The sequence below is a fragment of the Panthera onca genome, chromosome C2 (assembly GCF_046562875.1).
Source record: "Panthera onca isolate mPanOnc1 chromosome C2, mPanOnc1 haplotype 2, whole genome shotgun sequence".
Lineage (NCBI taxonomy): Eukaryota > Metazoa > Chordata > Mammalia > Carnivora > Felidae > Panthera > Panthera onca.
Genome location: NC_138347.1, coordinates 30,218,683 through 30,242,095, shown reverse-complemented (window position 1 = coordinate 30,242,095; position 23,413 = coordinate 30,218,683). Strand labels below are relative to the sequence as shown.

Below are 23,413 nucleotides of genomic sequence, written 5' to 3'. Positions count from 1 at the left end.
TGGGGGGGGGAGGGTAAGCCCAGAGTGAAACAGTAGAAAAATCACTCACCAAAAATCCATGTGGGCTCTTCACAATGATATTTCACTTTTGTATATTTCTAAAATTTCAGACTATCTAACATACATGAGTACAAACCTATTGCACACGAAGACTTAAAAGTTTTGGATATTCACGACCTTGATAATATTGACCTTCCCTCTGTTGAAAGCCATACGTTCTTTGGTCAGTCTCTCTTTGCTCCCTGTTGCCTCTCACAGTCCTTTATCCTCTGACATCTCTTTACTCTTACCTGACAAAGTAGATGTTCAGTGCTCCCGGAGTCAACCTCCTGTTTATATGGAACTGATGCTCATATTCAAAGTTTGGAACTCAGAACCTCGTTCAATACATGGACTCTTGATTTTAATTGCTTACAGATTTTCCTTGCTTTCCATTGACCTCTGCCTAAACCTGGTTTTTCCCCAAATCCCATCATCTTTCATGAGACAAATTCCTCTCCTTGTCCTCACTCTATTTCTGAAAGCACTGCCACCATGTGTTTTATCATCCAGGACAGAAACCTTGGGGGTTTTCAAGCCCTACATTTAATATATCTTCACTGTTTCACAACATTAACATCACACAAATTTAGATCTTTCTTGTCCCACATATGAGCTACCGTACCAGCTTAGTGTATTCTCTTTATTTTCCCAAATCATTGTTTGCATTGTGTCACCTTACCTTTCAAAACACTGTAATAGTTCTTAGCCGTTCTTCTATGATTTGACTTTAGATATCAAATCTTACTTCTCATTACTCATGACATGTTTGGAAATTAATATTTTACAAAAGTGTTTACTGGGGCACCTGGGTGGCTCAGTCAGTTGAGCTTCTGACTCTGGCTCAGGTCATGATCTCACGGTTTGTGAATTTGAGTTCCAGGTCGGACTTGCTGCTGTCAGCACATGGCCTGCTTTGGATCCTCTGTCCCCCCCGCTCTCTGCCTCTCTCCCGCTCAAGCTCTCTCTCAAAAATAAAATAAACATAAAATAAAAAAAAAAATTGGGGCATCTGGGTGGTTCAGTTGGTTAAGCATCTGACTCTTGGTTTCGGCTCAGGTCATGATCTCATGGTTTTGTGAATTCAAGCCTTATGTCCGGCTCTGTGCTGATGGTGCAGAACCTGCTTGGGATTCTCAGACTCCCTCTCTCTCTGCCCCTCCCCTATGTGTGCTGTCTCTGTCTTTCTCAAAATAAACAAATGAACTTAAAAAAATAAAAAAGAATTAAAAAAGTATTTACTGAGTTGCTGTTATATGTTGGCACTGTGATAAACAGAAATATAAATGGCACAGTGCTGTTCTCCAGGAATTTAAGACCTAAAGTGAGGTGGGTGAACAATGCAGCTTGGGCTATTCTAGAAGTATGTAAACAGGATAATGGGGATCTTGAGAACAGGCACTTAATGGAGACTCGGACCACAAAGTGAAATTTCCAAAAGAATGAGAAAAAGAAGCTGAGTCCTACAAGACAAAAAGGAATTAAATGGGAAAGATAAGAGATGAATACTGTGGGGATCAGTATGGGGATCAGTAGCCTGAGGATATATGATATTTTTAAGGATTCCTAACTGCTTTTTTAAAAAAAATTAATATTTATTTATTTTTGAAAGACAGCGAGAGAGAGCATGAGCAGGGAAGGGGCAGAGAAGGAGACACAGAATCCAAAGCTGGCTCCAAGCTCTGAGCTATCAGCACAGAGACCGATGTGGGGCTCGAACCCACGAGCTGTGAGATCATGACCTGAGCTGAAGTCAGATGCTCAACTGAGTGAGCCACCCCGGCACCCCCCTAAAATGTTTTTTTTTATGGCTAGAGTAAAATGTTTAGCTATAAAACTAAAGAGGTAGGCTGGAGTCAGTTTATGAGGGACCTTGTGAATAAGACTAAGAAATCCTCATTTTATGCTGAAAGCAAGGGGAAGCTGTTGAAAGATTTTAATTAAGATAATGAGTCGTGTGGTCATATTTGCGTTTTAGAAAGATGTCTGGCAGCAGAGTTGAAAACACTTGGAAGGGCTGGTAGTGAAGTAGAGAAAACTATTTGAGAAGTTTGGGTCTCTCACAGTCTTGGGAAAACAGTAACTGCTTAAAAACAACACCTTCCATCGTTACCACCAAGGGAAACAAAAAACAAAAAACAAAAAACTTTTGTTCACAGTCAGTGCGGAAACCCGATGGGCCAACAAAATTATTTTGGGTAGTAAAGATGCATTAAAATAAAAAAAATTCAAAATATGTGTTTACTTTGCAAAACATAGGGATCAGCATTTCATAAATCATAAGTAAAAATAACTCCTTTGAGTTCAGTCTAAGGAAATGCCTTCTAATTCCCATGGTTTTCTCTTTTAATCTGTTAGATAGTTTTCTTTTGTATTTTATTTATAGATAATTAAGAATAGAGATTCATTAATTTACTGTTACATTATATTTAGCTTTTCAATAATAAATTGGGGCTGGGGAATGCAGATTCTACTTCATATGAGAATTTTAAAAATAAATTATTTGAGGTTCCTGGGTGGCTCAGTTTGTTATGCACCCGACTCTTGATTTTGGCTCAGGTCATGATCTCATCGTTTGTGAGTTTGAGGCCCATGTTGGGCTCTGTGCTGACAGTGCAAAACCTGCTTGAGATTCTGTCTCCCTCTCTCTCTGCTCCTCCCCCACTTACTCTCTCTCTCTCTCTCTCTCTCAAAATAAATAAAAATAAACTGAAAAATAATAAATAAATTCTTCTTAGCTTTAAACTCCTTACATCTAATATGTACCATACGTAAAGATACTATGCAGAACCAGAATTAAAGAAAACACTTGTTGTGTGGGATTGTTGAATGTGCATGTTATTCTGAACCCTTCTCCCCACATTTAATTCCTGCAATCTGTCTGCCAATACATGCTTCTTAGTCATTTGCTGTAGTGTGCTTTCACCTAGAAGGTTTCTGTACATTTTATAGAAGACCAAGAGATAGCCAGCACTATAAAATATTTAAATATGGTGTGGTAGACCAGCATCATCACTAACTAAAATCTTGTTAGAAATAAACGTTGGGGCGCCTGGGTGGCTCAGCTGGTTAAGTGATCAACTCTTAATTTTGGCTCAGGTCATGATCTCATGGTTTGTGAATTTGAGCCCTGTGTTGGGCTCTGAGCTGACAGCACAGAGTCTGCTTGGGATTCTCTCTCTCCTCTTTCTGCCCCTCTCTCTCTCTCTCTCTCTCAAAAATAAATATGTAAACATTAAAAAAAAGAAATAAAAGTTATTGGGCCCCACTCCAGATATACTGAATAAGCATCTCCAGGGTTATGGTTCAGGAACTATTTTAGCAAGCTTTCCAGATGATAATTATGCATCTTGAGAAGAATTATAGTAAAAGATCAATCCAAAATCTAAGGATGATTTTAGTTAATGAAAAAAATAATTTTGCTGCTGTGAATGTCTAGACTTTTAACAGATAACCACAAATATTCACTAAAATCGTACGAAACCTATATTGGCTCTGGTTGAACCAATTATATGTTCACATTCATGTAACAATGATCTATAGGAAATATCTGCCATTAAGCTTATGATATCTGCTCCTGAGACTCCTACATCCACAGAGACCTGATCAGCTCATCCAGCAGGAGATACCAGCACATTCAATAGAACATACATTCAGGATAGGAAATGAAGGTCCTCAGTGCAAACTTAATTTTAATACAAATTACCCAATGAAACACAAAGGTATACTATTTTCAATGAGTTTGTAAGAATAATTGTTAGTCACATTTTTTTCTGAATTATATCAAATATTCTTATTTTATAAATTAGTTGTTTGATACTGACAATTACAATAACTTAACCAGTGGTATAATGTGCAGAAACCGATTAGAATGCATTGCGAATTAAGAAACAAAGCATTTCTTTTCTTGATGGAAATCAAATAAAAATGTCAAACTGCTGCAATCAGACATCCTAGATATGAATATTCATTGACAACTGTTCATGGCAGATTTATGAATTCTTTCACCTGCTGTTAGGAGGAAAAAGGAAAACATTAAATTGTCAAATAAAGCTATTAACATAAGCTAAGAGAAAAAAATATATACACAGATGGATGCTGATCTCGGAATTATGCAATCTTATCAAAAAAGACCTATTTCTTTTATATCGTGAACACATTAGTTTTATGCATGCAGATTGCAAAGGTCTGAGATTTGAACTCAGTATCCACTAGTAGCACCCTGTCTTATGGTTTATGGAGGACAGTGAAACCAAACATCTATCACCTTGTCATGTAAAGCCACGTGTAAAGATACTCATTAACACTCTAAGTCATGCTTAGAAAGTCTGCTTCCTTCCCTCAGCAACATTTACATCAACATCCACATACACTAAACTATTTTGCCCTAAAGAAAAGCTTTTGATTAAATTAGAGGATATAATTTAAATGGATGATAACAAACTGCTTCAGTGGATTTGTTTTGAAGGTTTAGTAATGAGAAACCATATAAAATGTTTGTGTAGGCATGTTAGGTTACTTATTTAACCATGTGTGAATTTCAGTTAATTTGTGGAATACTGTTTCCATGGGCATTTTTAGTGCTTCCTGATTATTACCAGGGTTGGAGTGCTACAAAAACATAACATTTCCTGGAGCACTTAGGCATTTTCATTTATTGACAAGGTAAGGATGAACAGAAGCAATAAAAACTACACTTCAAATATCTCGTTATTTTCGCATACACAATTTGATTCTTGTTTGGTTCAGATATTTTTTGGCTTACCTTTTACATTTCTTTTAGGTTACTATCTTTGACCCAATATTTTAGATAGGTATAGAATTTTTTCCCCTTTTAGTTTCTATTATAAATAAATATATATCTAGTACTAATGGACTGTTTTATGTTAATTAGTTGAATGAAATAGTAATGACACCATTAGGCCAAGAGGACTTTGGGTTGTATTATATCCAATAATCATACAATTTCAACCAAATATTTAGCAAAGGAATTATGCCATTTTTCTACAAGATGAAGCATTTGAAGAGAATTGCAGAGATCTGAAACAAGATTCATTTCCTCTATTGCTGTTCCTCAACTATGCCAACAAGTTAAACTAGAAGTCATCTGAGTGTGTTCCCAACACATTGGTTTGGTTGACAAAACCAAAGTAAATGGTGCTGAATCCTCAAAAGTTTGCATTATCACATTCATTCATTGTTGGTGGAAGTGTAAATTAGTGTTTTCTATGGAGGATAATTTGCTAACATTTGTTATGGAGCATAATTCATCCAACATATAAAAATTAAATATGCATACACCATTTAAGCCAGCAATTCCATTTCAAGGAACTGAATGTATAAACATTTACCATATTCAAAAGTATTCATTGCATCATAGTTTGTACCAGCAAATAATTGAAAGCAACCTACATATCTATTATTAGGGGACAGGTTAAATAAATCCTATTCACCCACACAAAGGATTATTTGCAGACGTTAAAAGAATGTGGTAGTTCAACATGTACTGATGTGGACTAATTTTTCAAAGTGTATTTTGAAATCAAAGCAGCAAGACACAAAACTGTGTATATAATATGCCTTAATTTTAGTGTAAGACACTGAGAAAGAGAAAGGGAATCTAGTTTTCTGTTTATTCATGTATCTGTGTATCTTTCCAGGATACGCAAGAGACTCAAAGCAAGGATTGTTTCTACTAGGTGAATAGGGTAGGAATACACACACTTTTCATTCTAAATCTTTTTGCATTTTAAAGACATTTATCATGTGAATTTACTAGGTAAATAAATTTAAGAAATAAAAAAATAATTGCAAATAATTCATTTCTAAAATATGCCACAAAATGAAAAGCATGGATTGAGGGATACATAAGAATAAATGACCATATTCTAAAGATTCCACTGTTTTGCATTAGGAACAATTAAGGAATATTCTTCCAATGTCCTTTCATTATTTAATTTTTTATCCAATCAGCTGTACTTAAAAATTTGCAGCCAATGCTACACTTTTAGACTTGATTATATTATAGGCAGTCTCCTCCCAAAATTGCACACATGTAAACACCCACAAATTTGCAATAAATCCAGGAGACTTATTTATTGTATCCACTCCATGGCCATCCATGGATCCCTAACTCTCCATGAATCTTGGGCTAACAGCCCCTTATTTGAATAGTGACATAAATGTAGAAATTAAATATCATTCATTTTCATTCTCAAATCATGTAAAAAGACTCTAATAATCACTTTGAGCAAGACTTCAAAAATAAGTAAATGTTTTAAATTGAAATTTGTAATTATAATCTAAGCCAAAGTAACTCCTGAAAAACAATACATTTATAATCTCAAGTGGCCATCTCTCCAACTTCCATTTAGTTATTTTGTACCTTGGCAGCAATTCTATCATCACTGAAAAATTTTAAAATACATAGGCTTGAGAAGGAAAAAAAAAAAACCCTTAATATTAAGAAAGTGTTACTATAGTCAAAGAGTCGAAGAATAATAATATAGAGGTTGCATGCTTTTAGAAAATAACATGAGACCAGTTTCAAGGATGCGATGAAGCCTGATGTTATTTTAAGATATAAATCTCATTATACATATTAATCCAGAAATAAACACTATTGCCTAAAAGAGTAGTCATTAAGATACTACCTCTTTGAATGCACACAATTCCTTAACAATTACTCTAAATTGCTTAAGTAACATATATTTCCCAGGAAACACCTGATAATGATTTTATGTACATGTAAATAGATTTTCTTTTAGTATTATACCTATAATAATCATTATGCTATTTAAAAAAATAATAGTAAATACAACACCAAGTGCTAAGTACATAGGCAGAGTACCTAGAAGCTGTATTTGCTAATGTAAAATTTTTAATTACTACAAAACAATGAAAGATATTTAATCACACATGTTATTCTTAACATGCTACCACTGTTCTTTCAGATTAGGGCTCTGTATATGGAGGTTTCCATCAGTTGTTTTTATGGGTTTGTTTGAGCTGCTCATTTTCTCTGTCTTAAAACATTTGAAAAGTAGCATAACATCTCTTTTCTTTGACCTCGTCTGACAAATTAAATATTCAACAACCCCGAAGCATCCATTACCCTTGAGATGACATCATGATCTCAACAACACTCCTTTAGGCAAATCAACATAATTGCCGCACATCTAGAACATACTGAGATTCTTCTTAGACAAGACAGTGAGAGCCTCTGCTATTAAGAGGTCAGGATTAGGTTTAAATGGCTCAGGTCTTAGATTCAGCACTTTATTTAATATCTGGGTAACAAATACAGTTTTCCTTTAACTAATAAATGCAGAAAGACAAAGCTATGAAATCCATATTTATTGAGTATGATGGGAAAGAATATTCTATACCATTTATTTTGGAAATCAAAGCATTTATCAAAATACCATTTTCACCCAGTTTTTTGAAGGAACAAAGGTAGCTAATAGGTAAACTGAAGCACTTCCTAATAAGCGTCCCATTTAAGTGCTCACTCAATATTGATGATAGTTTTACCGGCTCATCTAATTATAAAGCTAGACATCTTAACTCAGGTCTTATTTGTAGCGGATCTCAGATATTCTAACGAGTAGCTGAGAACAACAATAAGAACAGCAACAATATTCACAAACCAATTCTTATAGAGAATTTCTTATATGCCAAACACTATTCTAAGTATTTTTAGATGATTTAGTTCAGTTACTTCCTTACAGCCACCTCATGATGGAGGTGATGTTATTAACTTGTTTACAGATGAGAAAGGTGAGGTGAAGAGGGATTTACCTACCTTGCTCAAGGTCACAGAGCTTGTGGAGAATTTAAATCCAAACCAAGGAAAGTTATACATGTAAACACTACAAAATTACATTGGACATTAAAAAGATGTTTTAAATCTTTTTTTTTTCCAAAAGAAAGTTCACAAGACTTAAGGGTGATGATTATCCAATGACATCATCCAACAGGTATTTCTTAGTTACTGTTAGATATTGTGGTGGATGCAAATAAGAAAGATCTGAATGACAACCTATATGATACTTAATAAACCTAAGAGAAAGGTAAGTGTTTTTTTAAATGCTCTGTTTTTTATTATTGTTTCCACTTTTATCAAGTAAGAAAAATAAAATATATGGGACAAAGAAGCTTTCAATTTTTTCTGTAATTCTCATCTATATATAGCAAAATCTTGGTTTGCGAGCCTAATTCACTCTGGAAACATGCTTGTAATTCAAAGCACTTGTATATCAAAGCAAATTTCAAGAACCATTGGCTCAGTTGTAATCATGTGATGTGCCATGTACTAATCGTATTACAAGACATCACTTGCTTATCAAGTTAAAATTTATTGGAAATATTCGCTTGTCTATTGGAAATATTCGCTTGTCTAGTAGAACACTCAGAGAACAAGTTACTCACAATCCAAGGTATTTTCTTTTTTAAGTTTAATTATTTTTGAAAAAAAAAGAGAGAGAGAGAGAGAGAGAGAGCACGAGCAGGGTAGGGGCAGAAAGACAGGAAGAGAAAGAATCTCAAGCAAGCACCACACTGTTGATGCAGAGAGCCTGACTTGGGGCTCAAACTCACGAACCATGAGATCATGACCTGAGCCGAAAACAAGAGTTAGATGCTGAACTGACTGAGCCACCCAGATGCCCCATATATATATACTTACAACGACTATATTTAAAGCTTTTTTAAACTTAAATTTACAGTTTTTTTTTAAATATAGTGGTTGTAAGAATATAGTTAAAACAATGTTATTTGACTATTTTATGATGTTACTTTATAGTTTTTTTCATCCTATTAATTTAAGTCTCTCTGACTGGTTTCTAAATGTTTACAAGGGCACCTGAGTAGCTCAGTTTGGTTAAGCAACCAACTCTTGATCTCAGCTCAGGTCTTCCTTTCATGGTCCTGAGTTCAAGCCCTGCACTAGGCTCCATACTTGGCATAGAGCCAACTTAAAAATTAAAAAAAAAAAAAAAAAAAAAAAAATATATATATATATATATATAAAATAACTAACTAACTAAATACATACATATATACCTCTGAGCTGAGCATGGAGCCTGCTTAAGATACTCTCTCTCTGCCCCTCTCCCCTGCTCACTCCCTCTCTCTCTCTGATAAACAAACAAATAAATAAATACTTACAAAGTCTGTAACAGTCTACTCTTCTGACTAACCTTCAGATTCTCTATCTACGATGAAGCCTTCCCTGAAAACTTACATCTAAATGACTATAAAGTAGGTGATTGGAAATGCTCACTTGGTATCAACTATGCCCAGTTACATATTCACATTTTACTGAAATTTTTAGGTATTATTTCTTGAAGGCTAATTGTCTGATTTAATTTTCTTCATCATTCTGAGAGCAGCTCTATCCAATATAATATTCTGCAGTGATGGGAATATTCTATAATTGTGCTATGCAACGGAGTAGGCACTAGACACATAACAGTTACTGAACACTTGAAATGTGGCTAGAGAGACTGACAATTGAATTTTTAGTTTTATTGAATTTTAATTAATTTAAATTTAAAGTTAGTCACATGTGGCTAGTAGCTGCCTTTTGAAGAATGCATATCTACAGTGATTTTTGCAGAAGAGATATTTAATAAAGTCTGTGTAATAAATGAATGAATGAATGAACGCATACACAAAACTTCTTAGGTTCTATGTTGTTGTTGTTGTTTTTAGAAAGAGAGAGGCACAAGTGAGCTAGGGGCAAAGAGAGATTCCCACGAGGGGCAGAGAGAGATAGGGAGGGAGACAGAGAAAGAGAGAGAGAAACAGGTCTCATCCAGGGCTCATGTTTTTACCTGAAGCAGGGCTTGAGCTCACCCAATGTGAGACTCAAACTCACCAAAAGTGAGATCATGACCTGAGCCAAAGTCAGATGCTTAACGACAGAGCCACCCAGGCACCTAACTTCTCAGGTTCTTAGGAAACATCTATCTGCACCCAAACCTTCATTTTCTAAAATATGACAGACCATTTATGGAAGCAATCCTTCTAGGGATTTCTGTCTTAGAATCATAAAGTTAGTCTAGAAAGAGGCTCTAGATCATTTATCTATCCAAATCCTTATTTGACAATGAGAGATGACTGAGTCCAGGGAAGACAAGTATCCTTGTTTCAGAGCTAGACTGTGAAGAATCAAGGACTAGAGCTCAGGTACTTTTGTTCTCAGGGAAATAATATTTGCCATAATATCCTAAAATTTTATGGGTAATAAACCTCTGTACATGACCTGTCCATGAGATTGTAAACCTAGTCTAGTGTTTTGCTTTGGCAAGGATTAAAATACAGGTGGTTTACTTGGGGAGAATGAAGAACACTGGTAGGAAAGTGACACAGGTAAGGTTAGGTACAAGAAAAAACATTATCCAGACAGTTATTGTGGGCACTAGAAATAAATTCCATGAAGAAAGTTCTTGATATAGTTTAAAATGAATACTTCATAGTTGCCCCAGTTTGGTGAAGTTTGGAGAAGGGAGGTGTCAAATGAGGGAGCTGGAATATTTCTCAGCTCCCATCAGTCAAAACTCCCAGGCTTTTGGAAATAAGTAGAACTCAATGATGAGGCAAGGCCAAAGACATATTGTTCGGACATCTCTCACTGAACTGAGATTTTCATTTCAGTTATGTACCTGTGGAAGGCAATTTAAACATACGCAAATATACAGTTGCATACCTATGTGGATGTGTATATGTGCTTTCTTTTTAGTTTAAATTCAAGTTAGAAAACATATAGTCTTGGTTTCATGAGTGGAACCCACTGATTCATCTCTCACATATAACACCCAGTGCTCGCCCCCAACAAGTACCTTCCTTAATGACCATCACCCATTTAGCCCATTCTCCCACCCCTCCTCCAGCAACCATCAGTTTGTTCTCTATATTTAAGGGTCTCTTATGGTTTGCCTCTCTCTCTGTTTTTATCTTATCTTTTCTTCCCTTCCCCTATGTTCATCTATTGAGTTTCTTAAATTCCACGTATGAGTGCAATCATATGATATCTGTCTTTTCTGACTGACGTATTTCACGTAGCATAATACATTCTCATTCCATCCATGTTGTTGCAAATAGCAAACTTAAATTATTTTTTCATCACCAGGTAGTATTCCATTGTAATATATACCACATCTTCTTTATCCATTTATCCATTGATGGGCATTTGGGCTCTTTCCACAATTTGGCTATTGTTGATAGCACTGCTATAAAAATTGGGGTGCATCTGCCCCTCCGAACCAGCATTTTTGTAAGATTTGGATAAACTCCTAGTAGTGCAATTGCTGGGTCTAGGGTAGTACATTTTTAATTTTTTGAGGAAACTTCATATTGTTTTCCAGAGTGGCTGCACCAGTTTGCATTCCCATCAGCAGTGCAAAAGGGTTCCCCTCTCTATGCATCATATATATGTGTTTTCAAAGTAAGTTACTTTTACCATCAGAATAAAAATAGACTCCAGGGACAACTTTGTGAGGACAGGTTTGTCGTCCTTCTCTAGGTTGAGGAAGGCAGGTACAGTCCATGGAAGGATGTGATGAGGCTGTGGTAATTCTTTTCGTCATCTGTCAAACGCTCATCATGACTGGGTCTCACCAGCTCAGTGACAATAACATCCACTTGCTCAACAGCACTGGCCTCCAGAGTAAGGTCTGTCAGAAACAAGATGTTGTTGGTTGGCTTTTGGCAATCCTTTGGTCACTCTCATTCTCCACTTTGTGTCCAATCTTGATATTAGAGTGACCATCAACAAGCTCAAGTTTCTCTCCCTCTGTAGAATGGCCAAATGATAACTTCTGGGCCTCTACACTCCCTGAAGAATACATATACACCTTCCTTCCAGCCTGTCTCCATTTCCTGACCGCTGGAACCACATTGTCAAAGAATGCTGCTTTTATGTGCCCAGCTGTGAATGCCGCCCTGCACCTGAGGCTCTGCAGCTGTTTCATCACCTTGGTCTTTCAGTCTAGAGACTTCTGCCAGCACCCCTTATCCACCGCTGGCCTGGATCACCCACTGCAGGTCATCTGCTCTGTTCCCAGAGGTGGCAGGGATGGGAACAGCCCAGTCCAGGTGGGGATCCTCTTCAGCCTGTTTCCCCCAAAGACTGACAACATCCTGCTGGCACTCTTCTTTCTCCCAGTGTGTCTGCAGATAGTCCTTAACATTTTCTTTGATGGAAGGAAATAAAATGTTTACTGAGACAATTGGGGTGGCAGTCACAGCGACTTCAGCAGACACGGAAAGCAGGATCATTTCTCTACCCGAATTGGCCTCCTGGAAGGAAGGGCAGAGGGGGGAACGGCTGTGCCCTCCCTCCTGGAGGGGGGAGGAGTCCAACACCTCCTGGACTTCCGACAGCCCAGCAAGAATCTCCCGCTCTGCAAGCATGTGGGGGTCTGAAAAACGAGGAAGGGAACCAACTGCATGCCCCTCAAGGTGGATGAGACCACTGCACAGGGGCCCTGAGCTCCTGAGCTGCCTAGGCCCAGAGGCCAAGACCTAGATTTCCTTGACTTTAGGACAGTTTTCTAAGTTATTTCCCTACTGGGAAATTTATGTCCACAGAGCAAGTCTAAGGACTATATTATAGTATAATTTAGCAACCCAAAAGTGATAAAACAGATAATATCTTTGTCAAAATTCTATTGCCTTAGGTATAGAGTCATTTGGAAACACATGGGTTGAAACTTGGGAAAAATGTTTAATGTAACAATTAAAATTACTTTCTACAATTATTTTTTTGTTTGTTTTTGTTTACATTGGATTCCGTTCATTCTTTTTAAGTTCAACATCGATCCAAGTTACCAAATGGAAACTGTGGACATGTGTCTAATAAAATCTAAATAGTTAAATACATTGGGGCAGTGGTTTCTGAAACCTGTATCAAAATAGTTTGCTCAGCTGATTGTGCACATCTCTTCTCAAGCCCAAGTTCAGTGAAGAGAGGTCATGGTGGTAACTTGAAATCCAACATAGTGGGAGTATCCACACCACAGAGATCATCAGTGTTACAAATCAAGTTGTCTCCTTCCCCACCCTCTCCTTAAACATTTAGCATCAGCATTTATGTGTATGCCCCTACACAGCAAACTGTGAGCCATCTCAGGACTCATAACTAATTTAATTCAATATCAGATTTATTCATAGAAGCATTGCTCCCATGCAATACATGATAATCTGGCAACCAAATTGTTTTTTCCGGAACAAAAACCCCCACAAGAATCAAGAGATGAGGTGCTGCTTTATGAAATTCTGGCTCTACACTACAGCATGAGAAAGTAATGATGTAGACAGGTAGTGTCCAGACTGATATTTTTATGACAACTAAATTGCTTCTTCTTTAATTCTGGGACCATCACATTTCCAATTTTTATTGTGTTATGAAATCACTAAAAATCTTGTCATCTCTCATCTTAATTTCATGACTGAAAGAACATTTAATACTAAAAAAGGTAAAAAAAATATAATAATATATAATCTCTGAATAAATTGCAATTCTTTCTAGAAAAGAAAAATTTGCATTTTTACACTCCCCATTTACTATATATTAGTACAAGGTTTACAGATGAGTACTTTGGAACCCTCACAAGAAAATTATGTTAATTTTTTCTTAATAAGTCATCAAAATAAGAATATTAAAAAAAAGATAATATCAAGCTTTTGGACAATGTTGAGGGTTGCAGGCGCCAGACAGAAAACCCAGTCACACTGGCAAAGGCCATAGCCTGTCTATAGGTTTCTTAGCTGAGAATGACTTTCCAGATTACCTAAATTTATGACTTCCTTCTCTGTGTTCACTCCAATAGATGTCTTATAAGAAAACATTTTTTTCAGGGGGCACCTGGCTGGCTCAGTTGGTAAAGTGTGAATATTGTTCTTGGTGTTGTGGGTTTGAGCCCCACGTTGTGCATGAATTAAAAAATAATAATAAACCATTTTTCAGTATTACTTTTATACATAGAATATATGGCAATCTCCAAACACAAGAATGTAGCCTCCTTACCACTTATCTTCCATTAACATTAACGATCTGTCATTCTGTTTTTTTTTTTTTAATATATATAGATTTTAAATGTTTATTTCTTTATTTTGAGAGAGAGAGTGTGTGCAAATTATGTGCAATTGAGCAGGGGAGGAGCAGAGAGAGAATCGCAAGCAGGCTCTGTGCTGTCGGAGCAGAGCCCAACTCCGGGCTCAATGTCATGAACTACGAGATCATGACCTGAGCTGAAATCGAGAGTTGGTTGATTAACTCACTCAGCCTCCCAGGTTCCCCAGTGGGCCGTCATTTTGATTCATACATTAGTCTTATGTGTATTTCACTGAGTGTGATATTTTCTATGAATTGGTACCATGTAGTTTCAGAATGAGTAAAATGAGAACCCTATCTAGAGACAAGGTGAACTGATTCGTGCCTGGCCTGATCAACTTGTTCTGGTAGCTGATCTGGCATATCCTGGAATCAACAATGCCTTGTGGGCTTAAAACTATGATAAATATTATTTCAATATATTTAAAAATGTTCATTTATTTTTAAGTGAGATTAGATACTATTATTCTTTATGTAATTATCTCTGGAAAATTAGTGCCAATGCATTTAAAAGTTATTTTTCTGCTTCTGAATATGTAACAGGAACAGTGTGTATGTTATTATGTCACACCTTCTTCTACTAAAAAAAGATACATGAGAAAAAAACAAAACTCTTATTCAGTAGTAAATCAACTAAGTAGACACAACCAAGTGTGTATTTGGCATATTTAACAAAGCAGGCCAATAGCTCTAAATTAACACTGAATTTGCTTCTGTAAAGGAGAATTATTATTGACATTTCCAGCTTGCGGGGCCACTGAGAGTGAATAAGTTGATTGTTGTTCAATTATTTAATTAAGTTCCAGGAAAGATGTGAATCACAAGGTCTGCCAGCATTAGCACTAAATTATAGAAAAAAGACCAGTATTGGTCAAAAGCTGACAGCAATGATCACTGAGAGCATGTTATGGATTGACTGTCTTTGTCAGCTAGTGTATTGACAAGGCAAAATGTCAAAAACTAGTTTTAAAATTTTGAATTAAAATGATTTTCAAAAGAATAAGCAAGCATGAATAGTTTAGTGAGTTTAAGCGTACAGGGTATTTTAGCTTGTATAACCTCAGAAGAGCCACTCAATAGGCACACATATAAAGACGAACAATTTTCTCAAACCACTTTTGGCCCAGAAAAACATAAGGAGTGTTGAGAAGAATAAGCTGGCAGCATTAATAGTAAATTGAAGTTCACTAGTCCCCCTTTATTTCTTGCTTTGATTTCCGTAGTTTCAGTTACCTCTGCTCAACTGTAGTCAGGAAGCAGATGGTCCTCCCTTGGAAAAGGACAGGTCCATATAGGTCACCAGTAACCCTAGTGCTATGTCACAATGCCTGTGTCATTCACCTCACTTCATCTCATCATGTACGTGTTTCGTCATCTCACATCATCAAAAGAAGGGTGAGTATAATACAATAAGATATTTAGAGAGACCTCATTCACACAGCTTTTATTATAGTATGTTGTTATGTTGTTCTATTTTATTATTATTGTTCTTTATTTCTTACTGTGCCTTATTTATAAATTAAGCTTTATCATAGGTGTGTATATACAGCAAAAAAAACCCAAACAAACAAACAGGAAATATGCAAAGTTTGGTATTATCATCACTTTCAGACATCCACTGGGGGTCTTGGAACAATCCCCTCTGGATAAGGTGGGACTACTGTATTGCCTCTTCAAAATATCATATGGAAATGCAAAAGTGAAAATACAAGAAATCCACTCATTTTCAGGCTTTCATATTTCTAAACATGTTAAGATGTTTAGCATATGTATACCTTAAACATAATCCAGCTAGCACAAATAGTACAAATGTCTTTCAGGGGACTAGTATACTTGCAATGGATAGCTATTGTGTTAATTAGAAGTGTGAAAGAACAACTGCATTGTTTTTTTCCAGTAGGGTATGTATGCATATCTAGCATCTAAATCTGTATCTATGTCTATATGTCCTTTATGATCAATTGCATCTATCATAGAATGACAGATGTGACCAAGGAAGGAAAAGCAATAGATCTAACACAATTTTATTTTTTTTAAGTTTATTTATGTATTTTGAGAGAGAGAGAGCAAGAGAAAGAGGCAGAGAGTGGGAGAGGAAAAATTCCCAGCAGGTGATGTGCGTCTTGAACTCATGAACTGTGAAATCATGACCTGAGTCAAAATTAAGAGTAGGCTATTCAACCAACTTAGCCACCCCAGGTGCCCTAATGCAATTTTTTAAAATTTTATTTCAATGTTGTTTTATTTTTGAGAGAGACAGAGACAGTGTGTGAACTGGGAAGGGGCAGAGAGGGAGACACAGAATCTGAAGTAGGCTCCAGGCTCTGAGCTGTCAGCATAGGGCCTCGAACTCACAAACTGCAAGATCATGACTTGAGCTGAAGTCGAGGCTTACCCAACTGAGCCACCCAGACCCCTAATGCAATTTTTTTTAATCCATGTTTTGGTTCTATACCACATGCCAAAAGTCATCATTAAATTGGGATGAATTTTATTTCAACCACCAAAAATAATATCATTTCTGGAACACAGATGAGAAGTAAGCACTTTTAAATTGCTAAATAACCCCAACATTTCATTTTGTGAACTATGGTATTGGGGTTTTGACTTTTGTTTTAAGCCAAGGTTACAAGGTTCTAGTAGGCTATGAAATCTTTGATTTTGTAAGTTACAAAAATAAATAAATAAATAAATAAATAAATAAATAAATAAATAAATGTGACTACATTTTCATCAATGAGAATGTTCATATAAGTCCAAACTACAAACAATTTGGATATTGTCTAAAAGATCTTTCAGAAGTCCTTCCTGGTTTAAATAGTTGGTCTTTTCTCCTTCCTCTTCTTCTCCTTCTCCTTCTCCTCCTCCTCCTTCTTCTTCTCCTCTCCTCCTCCTCCTCCTTCTCCCTCTCCTTCTCCTCCTCCTTTCTCCTCCCTCTCTCCCTCCTTCTCTTTCTCCTCACTCTTCTCCTCCTCTACGTCTTCTCCTACTCCTCTTTCTCTTTCCTCTTCCTTTCCTTCTCTTCCTCCTCTTCCTTCCCCTCTTCCCCCTCCCTCTTTGTTTCCTTCAATTTGCTATCCCTGATTAATTGTTTTTACTAGCCTAAAGCCACTACTCTGTTGATCTTTCTAATGCAGTAAATACAGTTCTATTTTGGTAGTGTATAGGTTTTTATTTCTCCTTTATTCTTAGCCAGAAGAAAGAGACAATGGTGGAAAAGGGAAACCTCTAAATTGAATGCTGAGAAAGGAAAATAAAATCTTATACAAATTGAAGGAAACTTCTGCTTTTCGGAGACATTGATAGCTGTAGGTACATAGCTGTAGGTACATAGCTGTAGGTATATAATATAGATATATTATGAGAGGTACATAGCTGTAGGTATATTATGAGGTATGTGCGAATGAAACTCCAAAATCCTATTTGGGATAAACCACTTATGGAACTAATGGGATCCAGGTATAAGTAAGGCTCAGAGGAAAACCGCTGAGGAAAATGCACAGGCTCAAATATGTAATGTTAAATTAAATAATTTAAGCATTTTTCTTAAAAAAAAACAAAACTATTCATGGTTTTCACTTGCTACTGCCCTATGATCTGAACCCCACAGCCTTGATGTGAAAAATCATTTCTCTGATTAAGTAGTTTATTTGCATATGTAGTTCACTACATACACAGATCTTTCTATATGTTCTGATTGATTGGTGTGAAATTTCCACTGATCCAGAAGAATTTATATTAAAATTGCTTGGTAATGTGAAATCTGTTCAGGAAGATTAGAAACCTATATCATATTCCCAGTAGATTAGACTATCATTCATAACAGTTGCATCCAAACTAATTCTTAATTACATGAAACATCGTAACCCCAAATAAACATGCTATTTATACAAATAATGTAAGTGTTGAGAAAACAAACAAATAAACAACAACAACAAAAAAGATGCCAAAATCCCTTAGCAACAAGGACCCAGATTACCTCTAAGGAAATTAACTTTACTAAGTGAATAAAATAACCTAAATCCATTAAATGTAGAACTCCTATATTTAACAGATGATACAGTTCAACAATTCCACCCTATATTCTGCACCTGAAAATATATCAGGTTTTCTTTTTCTTCTTTTTTTCCTCCTGCAATCAAACTCTTCTTACTACAAAACTAGGGTATCCTAAATCTTCCCCTGTTCTCACCATACATCAAAGTTATGCCCAGCAAAATCATAGCTTCTACTGCTTGTGTTTTCACGAACAATGCTTCTAAAATATTAATGTACAGACAATTCATCTGGGGAACTTGAAAAAATGTAGATTTCAATTCAGCAGGTCTGGAGTATGGCCTCAGATGCTGCATTTCTGATAAGCAACCAGATGATGTCTTTCTGCTCTTAAGTAGCAGCAGGGTCTTAGACACAAAGAGAAGGTATATTTCACCAAATCTTTAAATCATCACAAGAGTTTTGATGTAAAAATCTTGCAAATCTAAATAGTTCGATAAGAATAAAAATATAATGTAGTGGGAATTATGACTGTATCCTTAAGAAATAGCTAAGGAAACCGAACTAAGGAAAATGGCACTAACCATAGAGGTCAATACCCCTGTATTCCTGTCAAGAGGAAGTAATGCTTTAAATTTCTCGTTAACACTCATAAAATATTTACTATAATAACAATGTAATGCACTATAGATGCACTTGTGCTCTTTTTTGAGTCATTTGGTACCTCTCAATGCTTCTTCTGGAGGCAAATTTTGACTAAAACCCGATATTAATAAATACTATATATTTTTTAAAATATTGCTGTTAAAAATCATCATTAAAGACAAAATTGCGAGCAAAAGCTATAATTGATGGTGTTTAAAGAAACAAATATAACTAATTACAAGATACCTCTGTATATCAAATGACAATGCCATAAAGATGGACTCAACTTCTACTTGCTAGATTAGTAGTAGACAATGCTATCTATTTTTGTTGTCTTTAAATCTATGGAAAGAAAAGACAGGTGGGGTGAGCATTGGATTGGAGAAGGAGAAGTTCTGAAGTAAAATTATCACCTGTGTTCAAAACTTCCATAGCCTCTGTCCCTGAGCAGTTAAATAGAGATAATAACTCACTCACATAGAGCTGGGACAATGAAATGAGACAAGGCATAGAAGATGCTTAGCACTATGCCCGTGGTTAGCAACCTACAATTACAAGCTTAAGTTCTTAGTACTCTTAACAATCCGAGTTTCATTCATTACATAAATGAGGACATATTTATAAAGCATTTTTAACTTGTTTCTCCTAATAACCACAATAATATCGATTCCACTATTAATTGAATACTTACATCATATCAAAAATCATGTGAAAAGAAGTAATTTCTTTTAACCCTCATACTTGTTCGAGGTTTGTATTTTAAAAATTACCAAAGTCAAGAAAAATAAAGTGGTTTATGTAAAATCCCTAGAGTTTATGCAAAGCGGAACTGATAGTTCAGCTTAGATTTGCCTAACTTCACAGTTCTTTCCACTACAGTGGTTTTTAAAACTGCTCCTTGTGGGGGCACCTGGGTGGCTGAGTAGGTTGAGCAACTGACTTTTGACTTCAGCTCAGGTCATGATCTCAGGGTCCTGAGATCAAGCTCCCTCACTGCTCCCCCCCAACCCCTTTGGGCTCTGCACTGGGTGTGGAGCTTGCTTAAGATTCTCTCTCTCCCTCTCCCTCTGTCCCTCCCCACACTTGTACGATCTCTATCTCTCACAAAACAAAACAAAAAAAAAACCTCTTCCTTGTGGTTTTGTCATCTGTGAAATGTTATTAATAATGGGGACCACACACACTGTTTTAAAAGTTAGATCAAATAATGGGGCGCCTGGGTGGCTCAGTTGGTTAAGCATCCCACTTGGGCTCAGGTCGTGATATACGGTTCGAGAGCTGAACCCCATGTCCGGCTCTGTGCTGACAGCTCAGACCCTGGAGCCTGCTTCGGATTCTGTGTCTCCCTCTCTCTCTCTCTGCCCCTCCCCTGCTTATGCTCTGTCTCTCAAAAATGAATAAATGTTAAATAAAGACAAAATTAAAAGGTAAATCAAATAATGAATACTGAAAAGCCAGTACAATGCCTGGTACAAAATTAGCAGCTAATAGTCTCTAAATACAGTCATAGATGAGTGATGGAATGAATATTAGGTTTAAAATGGGTTCAGATTACAATAGCAACAGCCATGGTAACGTTTTCAATCTTAAGACTTTGTCATCATCCACTCTACCCTTTACTACTGTCTATGCAGAGTTTCCCATCATGCCATTGATTCTATTTAGTCAGATGTAGCATAACATTATTATGGCAAAATAAGCATTCTGCCTTCTTTGGATTCCTGGCAGAATATTCCAAACACAACCTTCCTTTTGCTGATGCTGTTAATTGCACAAATGCTCACGTCATCTTGTTTAGACTATGGTTTCATCCTGTTTTGACTATCATGTTGCCCTTATGCTGGTCTCCCTGTTGACAGACTTCAGCTGGTACATATTGTGCCTCAAAGTCTGATAGGCATCAGCTGCAGCAAATAGACAACTTCTGCTTCAGCTAGCTGCCAGACACAAATTTGTATTAAATTGTACTTCTAATTCGCCTTAAGAAAATATTTTTAGATTTATGTATGAAAGATGTCCTTCCATCGTGAGCATTTAGAAATGTCTAATTCACCTTTTTTAAATATGTGCTGAATTAAGTGGCATTAAAAAAAACAACAACAGCCCTTTCTGTTATATGTTCTTAATAGTGGTGCCTTTTATAAAGCTATCATTTATCTTTTATTAGCACTTTCAAGGCTGATGAAATTGGATTTATTACATGTACAGTAAAAAGAGAAGACAGGGATGTCAGAATTGTTAATGTTTTCTCCTAACAACAACAAAAAAGCAATTTACTGGCCCCCACCCAAACAAATGCCACAAATGCTGGCCGGTTTAGTGCAGTTTTGCTACAACTATGCATTCCGTTATTTTTCATCTTGCTTCCCCCTTTATATTTGTGGTTTTAGCTTATATGAATTATAAAGACCAAATTTTAGGGACATAGAAAAATGTAGAGGAATGCTGTTCAGGTCCACAGCAGAGTGTTAGGAATCTAAACATGGAAATCAGAAGCTCTGTCATCTGGGGTCACATGTGTCCCTGAGTCCAGAATGTTATTACCATTTATCTGGAAGAGTACAAGTCTGTAATTTTTCCTCTTTGTATCTTTTCTCATCCACTGGCTCCTGCACAGACTCCAAGATCTTAGTTCTCTAAAATGTTGTTTTTGTTATGTTGTAGACATTTTCTTTTTTTGGCTACCTGGTTTATATTACCCCTCCTCTGTTCCTAAGCACACTATTTTTGTTGGAGATTTATCTCTGTTCACTGTGAATTGTCCTGGTACTATGGAAATCCAGCTGCCTTCCATTTACTACTGTAACAGAAAGGATCAGAGCTTTGTATTCACCACTCAGATATAGCCAAGGAGTGGGCATGTGGTTTATATCTGACCCATGACCGACGTTACCTTCAGGGACTTAGAATCTTGGGAGAGTGTCACAAAGGTAGAAAAGATAGCTGGAGTTTGTTTTTTTTCTTTTCTTTTTTCTTTTAATGTTTACTTATTTTTGAGAGATGGAGAGAGAGAGAGAGAGAGAGAGAGAGAGAGAGAGAGAGAGAGCGCGCAGGCGGGGAGGGGCAGAGAGAGGAAGACAGAATCCGAAGCAGGCTCCAGGCTCTGAGCTGTCAGCACAGAACCGGAAGCGGGGCTCAAACTCATGAACCTCAAGATCATGACCTGAGCCGAAGCCGGACACCCAACCAACTGGGCCACCCAGGTGCCCCTGGAGTTTATTTTCTTAATTTGATAGTCCCCAAGCAAAAGCGGAGGGTCCCAACTGGAATATACTTATGATGAATACTTTCCTATAATTCCTATTTCTCCTTTATCTGGGGCTTCCCAAATCCTGCCCCTTTGTCTCTTGACTTCCCTTGGAATATTTGAGCTCTGTTTACAAGTACAATATATTATTTTGCTTATTTTAGCAAGACGTGAACCAAAAACTCTGGATAATTGCAACTCAGGAATGACATTTGTTAATTTTAGAATTTTTGATTAATATGATTGTCTACAATATGAAGTATCAATCCCTTAGAATCTGGATCAGTTCTATTCTCCAACATCGCTGGCTACTTTTACCCAAACAAATGTTTTACATAAGGTGGACTGATTTATTTCTGCATGCTCGTGTGTGTGTGTGTGCGCGTGTGCACACTTTATCTATATGTATATCATCACTCCCTTGAATGGAATATCCACTACCAATCCCTTCCTAATTTCTTCCTTTTCCCTCTTATTTGAATCCTAACTATCTTCAAAGTCCAAATCAATATCCCAGTTCCTCTGTAGTGAAACCCACGATGGCATCCCCTCTGTTCAAATTTTGTAAAGGTCATTTCTGTGTAGTGCTAATATTCAACTAGGTTTTTTAGCGGGGTTAATTCAACAAAATCTTATATTTTCCCATGTGCTTTATTTCATCAACCAGACTTTAAATTCTACCATGGATGGGCCCAGTGTTACACCCCATTGAATTCCTACAGTGCTTAGCATATTGTTTCATGAAATACTTTTATTTAATTTGCATTTTCATTCTCAACAGTAATTCCTCTTTGTTTTTAGGGAATTCTTGCTGTGAGGTTTTTTTTTTCCTTTTTATATTTAGAAAGTAATAAGTTGGGTGACTACTTTCCTATGCTTTGCGATTTATGTGTATTAATGATGTCATTTTTTTCTTTTTTAAAGCGTTTTACATTAAGGAATATATGGGTTGTATACATGGTTGATTCCAGTTGCAGTAGAGCAGAATATTCAAATATTTAAGAAATGACAGTTTGGCAGTTTAATAAGCTGATGATAGCTAATGGTTATTTAATACAAACCATGTGCCACTCAGTGCACAAAGTCCATACTGGGAGATACTATTTTTGTCCACTATATTTACAGATGAAGAATGTGAAATTAATGACTTTGAAGAGCCTATCCAAAAATTCCCAGCTGATAAGGGATAGAGCAAGTGTTAAAAATAAGTCTTCTTCCAGAGCCCAAACACCGAACAACAATACCAGCATTGTTGCAGCTTCAGGATATAGATCAGCAAAGGACACTTACAAAGTAAAAACACAAAATTAAAAACATAATGATTTAAAAACTATCCTCAGTGATTATAGAATAGTTTTGTTTATGCG

At 36.4% G+C, this 23,413-nt stretch overlaps 1 protein-coding gene and 1 pseudogene across 18 annotated transcripts in view; both read right to left on the bottom strand.

The window, feature by feature from the left end:
• The window catches only part of ROBO2 (roundabout guidance receptor 2), a 1,697,359-nt gene that overhangs the window by 780,324 nt on the left and 893,622 nt on the right, over window positions 1-23,413 (bottom strand). The gene's annotated exons all lie outside the window — the stretch shown is intronic.
• LOC132683855 (enolase-phosphatase E1 pseudogene) lies at window positions 11,563-12,427 on the bottom strand (annotated as a pseudogene).